The sequence below is a fragment of the Leopardus geoffroyi genome, chromosome C3 (genome assembly GCF_018350155.1).
Source record: "Leopardus geoffroyi isolate Oge1 chromosome C3, O.geoffroyi_Oge1_pat1.0, whole genome shotgun sequence".
NCBI classification, from domain to species: Eukaryota; Metazoa; Chordata; class Mammalia; order Carnivora; family Felidae; genus Leopardus; species Leopardus geoffroyi.
In genome coordinates this window covers 98,491,993-98,505,137 of record NC_059338.1, presented here as the reverse complement: position 1 = coordinate 98,505,137, position 13,145 = coordinate 98,491,993, and positions in this window count along the sequence as shown.

Sequence of the window (13,145 nt, the reverse complement as noted above, 5' to 3'; positions counted from 1 at the left end):
CAGCGGGTAAAACAAAATTAGCTAATTAGCTCTAGGCTGTGAGTCCATTAGGGTCCTATTCCACATATCTCTTCCTGGGACTAGTGGCAAGAGTATGCTCTTCTCACAGAGATGGGAGAAAGACAAGATAGCGGAACCATAAGAGTCTAAGCCAAATCACCCAAACACACATAAGGCATCTATTTTCATCACATTCATCACATCACTAACCTTCTACTGGCCAAATCAAATCATATGGCCAAGAGCAATCTGAATGGGACAGGGAATATATTCTGCATACTGTAGTCAAAAGCACTCCTATGTAAAATTGTAAAGAGCCTAGACAGCCAATTCCATAATACTGAGAAAGTACATATTAGGGAAAATTAACCACTTTACTACAATTAGCATCACGCCTAGAAGTAAGGAAGCAATTCTGAGCTGGAAAGTCATCACTGTACCTGTCTGCTCCACCATAATAGGTAAATAATAGTATTAGATAAACTACTGCCATGAGACTACTGTGAAGCTATAAGGCAACTTTCAAATGTAAAATTATATATCTATATCTTCAAATTAAAATAGAATAAATGGATAAAAAGCACTGATTATTACATCTGCGAGTATATTTTCATTTAAATAGTAACCTCTAAGAATAATCATAGGGAAAAAATGTTTGCAAGAAAGCCTAATGTGTGAAACTCAGATTGTTAAAGCCAACTCCTCTGAATTGTATAAAATAAAATGGAAATTTGTCAGTTACCCAGCTTAGCCAATTACATTTATCAAACTTAGTTATATTAACTGCCTAATTCCTAAAGCTTCACTTCACTTATTATTGTGAAAGCCTGAATGTGCCACATTCTATTTTAAAAGGCAGAAGGAAAAGTTACACTGTCAAATAACTCCTTAAAGAAATAGCCCAAGGTTATATTGACATGCAGAAAATGAAGTGGAAAATTGAGATAATTATTTAGATAAATCAAGCAAAAAATAAGACTCACCTTTGCCCCAGCTGCTTAAATATTCTGGACAATTAAAATGAAATCTAAAAACATCAGAACAGTTGTTTCAAATCTTTTAGCCAATATATGAATAAATTTACACCGAAGTATATTATTATTTAGAAAGAAAAACACTGTATTCATAGTTTGTGATGCCATAGTCATTATATGCCAAACATGTTTCTCACATTACTTTTCCACCTATTTCTATTGATTTGAGAATATCTTTCCCAAAAGCTCCATTAATTTTAACTGTAAATCTTTTCCACTTAGAATCTCCATATTTAAAGGAAGGATGAGATAACTTTGCTGTTATTAGATCCAAGAGCTGCCTTACTTGTTATACTTTGACTCTGATAATACCTGACATATTAGACAGAGATTTATTTCTCAGCGTGAATCAATGAAATTGTTTGTTGAAACAACAAAACACCCAGCCCCTGACAGACAGCCCTAGCCAAGTTTCTTTCATGAAACTTATAATCTAACTGAAGAGTGTCATAAATTCAAACCAGAAATGAGTTTGAAATTGTGGTAAATATAATAAAGGCTACAAAAAGGATGCTATGCAACAAAGCAACACAGAGGATCTACTTTATATCATGTTGTCCTTTAAGACCTCACTGATAAAAGTGACTTCTGTGCTGAGTCCTGAAGCATGAGAAGGAGCTGATCACTTTGTGGAATGAAGGAAATTTTCCCAGGAAGATTGAGTATTATAGATAGAAGGCAGAGTTTGGAATGAGCTAAGTGTGTTCAAAAACCTGGAGGAATCTTGGCATGGTTAGAAATTAGTGCCTGAGAGGTAGGGACACATTCTGTGAGGTGTGAGACATTGGTGAAGAGTATGGCATTAATTATAAGTGCTATGGATAACATTTCATGCTTTTTAAGCAGGGAATAGCCTGATGTATTTTTTAAAAAACCAAATAGGGCTAAGGAGGTCTCTAGTTGGCATTACTTAAGAAAAGGAAATGTTATAGAAGTAAATGTTACCCTGAGAATGCAGAAGAAAATGTAGCAAAATAGAATGCATGCTTCAAAATAAAGTATCAAAACTGATACTTGCTATAAAAGCAATATGGGTAGATTGGTAAGGAAGGGGGAGATAATTATTTTTCCCAACAAATAAACTAGCTCTACATTAAAGATTAATGGATAAAAGTGTGTGTGTCTATATATATATATATATATATATATGTGTGTGTGTATATATATATATATATATATATATATTATACATGTGTATATATATATATATATATTATACTCTATTTATCTATTTCTATAGAGAGAGTTTGAAGGAAAATTAATTATGGGTATTATAGTTTGTAATAAGCATTCCAAAATTAAAGGCATTGATGTTAATTGTGAAAGTTTCTTACCAAAAACTAAGAGATAACTCATTGATAACTAAGAGTTATCTAATACAATAAGTTAAATACCTTTAAAAGACCAAGTAAAACATTGCTTTATGAATTTTAAAATGGGTTTTGCTTTCAACCTGTTGGGGATAATAAAAGAAAAGGGAATGCTATTAAACATTATCAGAACATGTTTAATATGACCTTGAGTTATGGTGCAAAAAGATAATTATTGAAAGAAAAAATTTGGTTAGATACCTTGAAATGACATTGATCACCTCTCACTTCTAATATTAAGTGGAGTATAAAAAAATAAAAAAAAACAAATTTTTTAAAAATGGAATTATATAAATTCTATTTAGTTCAACTTGGATAATTAATATTATCCAATATTATATCCAATATCCACTAAATAATATTTTTTCCACATAAATAAACATAATTCTACATGAATTTAGAGCGTTCTTAGGTTTTCATTTTGGTGCAGAGAGAGTGTATACATTCAAAGCATTTATTAGCCTTAATTGCTTAATAATTTAATAATACTATCATATATTTTCCATAATGCTCTCCAAATTTGCTCACATGTGAATAGGAATATATTTATTTCAAGTATGTCACATCTTTAAAAAAAGACATGCCACAAAAACAATACTTTAGAAATGTCTAATATGTGCAAAAACGTTTGACACACTAATTTACATTTTTAAAACATGACATAGATGTATAATTTTTATTTTTGTAAAAAGCATAAAGTGTCAATGTATAGATATAGTCTTATCTTTCAAATGAAGGCATTGGGACTTCCATAGACCTGAGGTTTCAAAACAAATTACTGAGGGAGATTCCCAATCTTGGACTAATTTTCCTAGATTTTTTGGGCAATAAGTTAATGTAATAGATAAATTAGTTCCTCAACCCTACAAGTTTCTTTGTATCAATGCTCTACTCATATTTTTATAAATTCTTCTGTTTGAATGCAGATTTTCAAAATTCTCCATTTCAATAATCATCTAACAAAGAGAAAAAAAAAGAGGAGAAAGAAAAACAGGAAACAAAGTTCGGCTATGATGGAAATACTTTTTTGCAATCTTATGAATGAGTAGTAACAGGGCTAACAGGCCCAGAAAATGCCAACTCCTAAGTAGAATATGGGGAAGATGAAAAATAACCTAACCTCTAAGACGGAACATCAAAAAACTCAGAAAATGCTAGGACCAGAATGGTGCTAGATAAGGACTGACTGAAACCTGTTTAAGAAGCAGTTTGAACCTTAGATTCCCTTCCAGACCTATTTTATTGGTTAATTGCTCTTCCTCACCCTATCAGAAAGTTAGAGGTTCACACTTTGAAGTGAAAAAGCAGATACCACTAGATGACCACAGCCAGAGTTGGGAACATGATTACAGTACCCAAATCAAGAGGGTTCAATAAGTGTAAGATACTGCATGCTGAATCCTGAAAGTACTTAGTTCCCTCCATGTCTCTCTAAGAACCTTAAAGTGAGTCCTTTACTATCCAGGAAGCATACTGAGAGGGTCTTCACTAAGAAACCCAAGTAGATCATAGAAAGAACCAAAAGAAGAACCAAAAATTATTGACATCAGAAGTTTTACAAAAAATAGTTCAACTAAAGTATCCTCAGTGATGCTCAAATTCAACACATATCACCAACTCATTAAGAGGCATAGATGGGGTTCTTTAGAAAAACATTGATGAAATGTTGCACTTAGAATTAATTTTGAGGGTGTTACCTTTGGTAAGTACATAACAATAAAGAAATGAGGCAAAACTGGACATAAGAAGTTGGTCTCTAATGCAGCTATAACTGAAGCCTGAGGAGCTCTGTAGCTGGGATAGCCTTTCCAAATTGGCCCCATCAAAGAAGTAACTAGTCATCTTTTTGTATCCCTCAATTTCAATCATTACTGCTGAGGATAACTCATCTCCAAGTATCTTTGAACATTTGTGATTAGGTTCTTCAATATGATATGACAGCTAATCAGCTACAGTAACTTAATTGGAGAGTAAAACAAACCTAACCTGGGAGGAAAACTTGTCTTAACCCAACCCCTACCAAAAATGAAATGCTTTTTTCTAAGCAGTTGGAAGTCTATGAATACAGGAGGCATTAGTCTGGCTTATGATGATGATGACTTAATGACAATGACACTGATAATGATAGATGTGATGGGAAAGGGGGTGTGGGTAATATAATCTTGGTCATCTTACATAATTTTGCTTTTGTGGAGATAGGAATATATTTAGCAATAGTTACTTACCTACTTGCTTTGTTAGAGTGCATACGGCTGCATGATTGTCAAAAGAGCAGCATCTTATGAAAGCAAGGGTACACAATCACAAGAAATGAAAACACGGAAGTGGGAAACAGGGTAGAACTCTTTACATGACTTGTGAGAAATGCTTTGGGGAAAAATGGGGAAATTTATGGTATTTCTATTAAGGAGTTATATAAGACATGATTAATGTTTGAGGAATAGGAGTGTTTTTCCTATCCCAGTCCCAACTGTTAAAGAAAAATGGCAAATTTACTCTCTATCATTCTCTGTTATGGTCCGGAGGAATTCAAGTATGATGCTGTGATTTGGACAAAGAAAATATTTGAACAGTTGGCTGAAATCACCCCTCAGATAAAGCCATCCCATCTGAAAAATAAAATCTGAATGGCTGCACCTTCAATCCTGGGTATTCTTAGCCTAACTGCAATAATTTGGGTGAATGACTTAGGAGTGGTGTGCAGTCTTAGGATTGTGAGATACAGGTGTCAAAGTACAGGGAACCTTAAGGGGCACAGGGATGGTGACCTGAAACACCTGGCTCTAAAACAGTGAGGGTTGGATGCTCTGTGGATGAGAAAAAATGTAGGGGTGGACAGAAAAACTGGAATCTGTGGCTGGAGATTTTATTTAGTGGTTGTGTCACATAGACCTGAATGCAAAATTAGGATGGATATTGTTTGCAAATGGGGCATGTGGCTTTTGCCCTTTCATGCAGATATTACCTAATACCAACTTTCACAGAGTTTGAATTGGTCATGCTGAGTGGGAGCCACTGGAATTGTCCTGGCCTTCCTCAGTAGTAACTAACAATACAGAACTCTAGGAGGTCATTAAGAGTTCACCGATCTGATCAAAGAAATTGTGAGAATGTTGATTCCAGATGGTGTCCTGTTGAACAGTACAGTCTGGCCAGTGCATAAGGCAGATGGTTCTTGGAGGTTAAAACTAGACTATATAGTATGAAGCTAGGCAGTTCTTCTATTTGTGTCAGCTATTCTTGAAGTGATTAAACAAACAAATAAAAACAAAGAAGGTACAAAAGGCCAAGGGTGCTAGTATAACATTATAAACCTGGCCAATGACATTTTTTCCATTTCAATTTCAGAGTCTAGTTAGGAGCAATTTGCATCTACATGGAAAGGAATCTTCATATGTATTTGCAAACTGCCACAGGAATATTTAAAATTACTAACATATTTTCATGACTCACTGTACTGCTGTCTAATAGAAATTTTTATGATGATGGAATATTCTATATATACACTGTTCATCATGGTGGCCACTAACTACATGTAGCTATTGAGTATTTGAAATCTGGCTAATAGGACTGAGTATCTGGCTTTTTCTTTAATGTTTGTGAATTTAAATTTGAATAGCCACTTGTGGCAGGTAGCTTTCAGATTGGACAAAGCAAATGTGAAGACATTAATAACTATCAAAAGCATATTGGTGCCCTGCTGATATGATATTAAGTCATCAGAGGAAGAAGTTCTGGAGGAATAAAGGACTATAGAAACACATATGAAAGATAGAGCCTGATTCATAAATGTAGCTAACATCCAAATCTCAGAGCAGTATGTGCATTCTGGGGAATTATATAGATGGAGCAAAAAGAGACGGAATGAAATCATGAAAAATAAAATACCTCTAACAGACCCTCATAATATGTAAAAAGTTCAGAGAATAGCAGAACTATTTGAGTTTTGGCAAATCATATTACTTATTTAAGAATTATTGTAGGCCCCATTTACAATGTCATAAAAAATACATCTGAATTTGAGGGGATTCTAAGAAGAAATAATTTGAAAACAACAACAAAAAAGAGAAAGTAAAGTAGCACAATCATCTCATTTGGACCTTATGAATCAACTACGAAGATAAAATTCATCACATATGTAATAAGAATAAAGACTGAAGAATTTGCAAAAAAAAATTAATAAGACATCTTAGGAGAAGCTACTTGATTTTGGACTTGAAGTCTTTCTGAGACTTCTGTTCAGATAGCCCATCTGAAGGCAATTGATAATTTCTCAGCTACTTCCACCATTGAAGGACATAATTCTCAAGATGTCTTGAGAATTCTCATGACATCTTGTCTTAGTTAATTCCAAACATATTTGTGGGGGCTCCTGGGTAGCTCAGTCAGTTGGGCGTCCGACTTCGACTCAGGTCATGAACTCGCGGTTCATGGGTGGTTCGTGGGTTTGAGCCCTGCGTCGGGCTCTGTGCTGACAGCTGAGAGCCTGGAGCCTGCTTTGGATTCGGTGTCTCCCTCTCTCTCTGCCCCTACTCTGCTCATGCTCTGTCTCTCTCTGTCTCAAAAATAAATAAAACATTTAAAAAAATTTTTTTTAATTCCAAAGATATTTGTGAAAGGGCAGCACAGCAAAGCTCATTCATAAAACAGAAATGGCATAATCAAACAAACACTAAAGAGAGAACTTCATAGTCTACTGTACACATAAGCAAGTTGTTTCTCCAGTTATCAGGCCAGTGAGAGATCAGAGAACTCTCTGGCCCTATGACTCTGTAGTCTGAGCCTATGACATCTTCTTAGATAAAGCAAGCTATTCTGAATTGAGGGTTACATTGCTATATGGAAATTAGCAGCAATATTCCTGGCAAATGATAAGATCTCAGTAAAGGCAAGGTGAAAACCTGGCAGAGTTGAGAGATGTTCACTTATATGTAAATGAAGTTAGGCTCCTGCTTTCCAGGGAGTATTTATATACTCACGAAATCTTGGTGTGTAACCAACAGTCTTGCTATGTAATAGGCATGACACTCTGGATGAGGACCAGTTACAAAAAAATGAAACAAAATCTCTTATATTGGCACTAACTTATAGAAATTTCTGTAGGAAATCAGAGGAAGAGTTAAAGTGGGTCGTGTGAATGCTCACCAAAAAATCCCAATGGTGATCCAGAAGGAGACTGAAATGTTAAGGCAGATACATATAGGAAGATAGCTGAATTCCTGATGTTAGCATGCCTGAATATGAGATATTCAGGCCACGTACCAGTGGGATGAAACAGCAGTGACACCTGGTAAACGGAACCCAATGTCAATACAAAAGGAATCGCTTGAAAATGGCTGTGGGTACATTTCCCTTGAAGAAAAGACTGGCATCTTGCCAGTGGCATGTTAACCAGTGTTAACCAGTGGCATGTCAGGCTCTCCTTATCAGTTACCAAAGTATTTTGGAAAATGCAATTAATGTTTTGGACAATAAATTTTTTATCATTTTTTTTCACTTTGATCAATTTTGTACTATAAAGGTGCACATTTTACCGATACTAAGTATCAGTGAAGGAAACGTAATAGTGCCTGGACATACCATATGCTTATCACCCTCAGAATAGTGGTCTCATTGAAAACTAGAATGAGAATGGAAACATTTATTATTTAAACAATGTGGTGAAAGAGTTTATTGTTGAATTAATTAGTAGGTTAAATTAATGTGATCCAAACTTGAATGTGAGAAGAAATAAGGCAAAGACTCTACTGGAAGAGTTTCTAGAATGGGAAACTAGCAATGAGAGACTGGCAATAAATTCAGATATTCAATTACATATGTTTACACTTCACAATATTTTCCTTTTGATTTACTTGATCCAGGAGCCTTAGGCATGGGTTGAAAACTACCCAAGGAAAAGGTTGAAAACTATCCAAAATAAAATACTGGTATCACTGAATTTAATATTCAGATTTCTAAGGCATGATTCATAAGTTCACCCCATGTAGGAAAATTAAGGTTAATTGTGAATTTAATTCTACTACCAAGGGGAAGGGTCAGTTCAGTGAGTTTTTACGTTTCTAACCTTTTGACATCTGCCGGGAGTGATGCCAAAATAAGTATTAGTAAAGCTGCTGTATATAACAGCTTTACTAATAACTGCTTTATATACTGGTTCTGTGGGTAAATAACTGCTTTATATACTGGTTCTGTGGGCCTGTTAATTAGGAAAGGTCAATTGGGGGATGATGGGATCAAAACAGGGAATAAATGGAAAAAGAGGATGGACAAAATTATTATGCACATAGAAGTGTTCAGATAATTGGATTTCAATCCAGTACAGAGTGCAGTCACTTGTTTCTGGAAGGAAGTATCAGAACAAGGGAACACACACACACACTCACATACACACACACACCTCTCTTGGCTATCTTTTTCAGATCTAGTACTGACTAATGGCTGATGTTTGGAGAAATCCCCCCAGACTTTTTTCTTCAGAAAAAGAATATTGAATTCATGTTTGTTTTCAAATACTCCCTAAAGACTTTACCTCAATAATCTGTAGGAAAAAAAGTGATACAGTTTCCCCGATGACTCAAAGTACTTCCTGCAACTATTTCTGATTCATGTTTTGTACACTGTTATTATCATTCTGGTAATTTGTTACTACATTTATTATTGTCCCCAAGTTTGCCTTATTTTGAGAAATATGCATAGTTTTTATTTAAGATGCTATTACTCACTACCCTGACAAAATGTTTTCTTTAATTTCCTCTCTCCTTTTTTTTCTTTCCTTTTTTTTTTTTTTAAGTAGTAAGAACTTATTTTAAGTGATTGACCATGATGGTTCTAAAATATGACTGTTACATCACACCCAGATAAAAAGAAACTTCAAAATGACCATCCTCAAAGTTCCTGCTTTAAAAGTCTTTTTATAACCAGACTTCTTCTACTATTTATTAGCAGAACATAACAGAGGGATTCAATCTTTTTAACAGTATTCTTACTTTCATGTCAGGTGCAGGAAAAACTATTCTGGACTATTCACTTTCCCATTCTTCCATGTAGATTTATAAACAGCTAAATGTCCAATGAAAAGGCTCAGTTCTCTATGCCATTTATATATTTTTTAAATAGTTCTTAGGCTAGGGCTTCAAGGTATGTCTGTGAACCCTATGAATGGACTTTAATTGTTCATACAGTTTTCTGCCAAGTGAGTCCAGAACAAGAAGTTGCCAAACTTTATGGACCTCAGTTTCTCCATCGTCCAGCTTCTGGTGGCCCTTGGTGTTCCTTGGCTTGTGGCAGTACAATTCTGATGTATGCCTACCTCTGTCTTCACATGATCTCCTTTTTATTTTCTTTCTTTTTTATAGGAAGTTGGCCCACACTTATTTTTTTCTTTTGGGGGACTGTGGGATTGGTCACATGGTAGAAATAGAACCAATGATTATAATGATTTGCTGTATAGTGGGAAGTAGATGGATTTTGGATTCAGGTATTCCAGAATACCTAGTTGCCTCCACTGCATGCTACTGACTGCATAATTTTCCACACTAAGTCACTCACACATTCTGAATCTCAGTTCTCTCATATTTAAAATGACACGAGCCCCACATCAGGCTCTGTGTTGACAGCTAAAAGCCTTCAGCCTTCTTCGGATTCTGTGCCTCCCTCTCTCTCTGCCCCAATCCACTCTCATTCTGTCTCTGTCTCTCTCAAAAATAAATAAACATCAATAAAATGACAATAGTAATACTTCCTTCCTATGATATTATACAGTAGGGTACCATGTGAAACAGTTCCAAGCCTCTTTACTGATACAAAGCAGGTAGTCAGATAATGATTGTTTTCCTTTCCCTTTTTCTTTTTTTTTCACATTTATTTATTTTTGATAGAGAAAGACAGAGCACAAGTGGGGGAAGGGCAAAGAGAGGAGACACAGAATCTGAAGCAGGCTCCAGGCTCCGAGCTGTCAGCACAGAGCCAGACACAGGGCTCGAACCCACAAATTGTGAGATCATAACCCGAGCTGAAGTCCTACACTTAACTGATGGAGCCACCCAGGCGCCCCTCCCTTTCTCTCTTTAGTAAGCATATTAGTCTTAATAATATCTGAGCTCAAACAATATTTTAGGTCACTATGCAAAGTAATCAAACTCTTGAAACATGTTTTTCTATCCTTAGACGTCAGTAAGGGGTATTTTATTCAATGATATTTCCATTTGAACTATCATTGCCCTTGCAAGATTTTGGTAGAGATGGAAAATATAACAATTGCACTTTAATCAAATATACCACATGCAATGAGTGTCAAGAGCTAGGAATATTAAACACTTCAATAATTTGTTATATGCTCATTCATACTATCTGGGTCAGAAATTAAAAAAAAAGAATATTGCCTCTTTCAGTATAAACTTTCGTCAGTTTATTGTTTTAGAGAAATCTAGAAAGCCAGCTAAAAATAATTGCTTGATTTGTTGATGAGTAGCTGATTTTCACTGAAAGTAGTATAAGATTCAAATAATGCACCTGATTTAGGAAGGAGACAGCCTTCTACTTTTCATATTTCATATTTTTTACTATGCATGAATCCAAACTTTTCAAATACATCAAAATTAAGCTTTCCTTATTCTTAAAAATAAAAATAAAAAAAGGTAGCTCTGAATTCCGGGCATTATATTATTGATTAAAGCACTGTTGGGAAGGAAAATTAGCAAAAGTACGTGCCAGGTTTATTTCAGCTTTATTAAACTAACATTTTGCTCGTGGGCACAAGAAATTATGAAAGCAGTTTTTCAGCTAATTAGCTCATTTTTAAAGATAAACTTCCTTTTCCCAAGTAAGTTTCAAATCATTATGTTATGCAATTATAATGGTCAAAATCATTTTGGACCAAATGGGTACTGTGAGAGAATTCTAGGATATATATTCGCCCGTCTTTAAAAAATTAAATCTAATTTAGTTGTAAGTCCACTAATCCAGAAGGCAGAATTTAAGAATCCCCATTTTAACACACGTTAAACCAGAAGCAAGTAAAAATTACTTCATAAGGACTTTATATGGTGCTTTGTGTAATTTCAAGCTCTTTTTCATACTTAATCCCATCTGATCCTCACAGACACTATTATACCTGCTTTTATTATTTTATTAAACTGTACTTCATGGGCTTTTTCTTGATGTGCAGAAAATCTGAGAGGATAATACAGACACTTACACATATCCTGGACCCACAGTTTCTGCTGCTATTGACATCTTACATAGTATAATACATTTGTTACAATTAGTGATCAAAATCACTATATTATTATGAACTGAGTCCAGGGTTTCTTTAGATTTTCTTAGTTGGTCTCTAATGTCCTTTTTTTTTTTTTTTCTTCAATTTCAGGATCCCATCCTTGATAACATATTACATTTAGATGCCATGTCTCCTTAGGCTCCTTTGGCTGTGGCAGTTACATGCACTTCCCTTGTTTTTGATGACCTTGGAAGTTTTGAGAAATACTATTCAGGTATTTGTAGAATGTCCTCCTACTGGCATGTTTTTCTCATGCTAAAGCTAGGGTTTTTACTTATTGGGAGAAGAACGCAAAGGTAAAAATGTCATTGTCACCACATCGTATCAAGTGTGTATACTATCAACGTGAATTAGGAATGCTGAAGTTAGCCCTGGTCATCTATACAAGACAGTGTTCAGCAGGTCTCTCCACGTTAAGTTAGCATTTTTTCCCCTCTTTCATTACTGTGCACCTTGGAAGCAAGTCCCTATGCACACCCCACACTGAAAGAATAGAAACTTATGTTCCCCTCCTTGAGGGTTCAGTATATACATATATTATGTGGAATTATTCTGCATGTGAAATGTCTGTTTTCTTCACATATTAATTTATCTAATTGTTCATTTACATCAGATTGAACTTACAGATGTTTATTTTTTACTTTAGGTTATAATCCACTACCATTTAAAAATTTTTTTTTATCTTGTTCCTCAAAATTTCCACCTCTCTACCTTTCCACCTATGGGGGCTCTTTCAGTTAGCACTTATGCCGTTTTGAAATAGCCCAATGAATGTACTTAAAAATTTGGAGGGGGGAACCTGGGTGGTTTAGTCGGTTAAGTGTCCGACTTTAGCTCAGGTCATGATCTCGCAGTTCGTGAGTTCGAGCCCCACAGCAGGTTCTGTCCTGACAGCTCAGAGCCTGAAGCCTGCTTCAGATTCTGTGTCTCCCTCTCTCTCTGCCCCTCTCCCACTCACACTCTGTCTCTCTCTCTTTCTAAAAAAAAAAAAAAAAATTAAAAATTAAAAAAAAAATTTGGAATACTTTACTTTCCATCACTACAAGATGCTCCAAACCCATTTTGTATATTTCCCCTTGTATAAGTGCCCCAGTCCTAAACCAGCTATTTCTTCACTGATGCTGGCTTACTTTGATTAGAGATTAAAAACCAGGGTACCTAGGTGGCTTAGTCGGTTGAGTGACCGACTTTGGCTTAGGTCATGATCTCGTGGTTCGTGAGTTCCATGAATTCAAACCCCACATCAGGCTCTCTGATGTCAGCATGAGTCTGCTTTGGATCCTCTGTCCCCCTCTATCTCTGCACCTCAGCCACTCATACTATCTCTCTCTCAAAAATAAAAAATAAACATTAAATTAAAAAAAAAACAAGATAAGGGCACTAGGCACACTAATGGCTAGTGGGACATCATTTGTTTTAGACCTTCTTAGCAAAAGTATATATGCTAATACTAATGTGTTTATA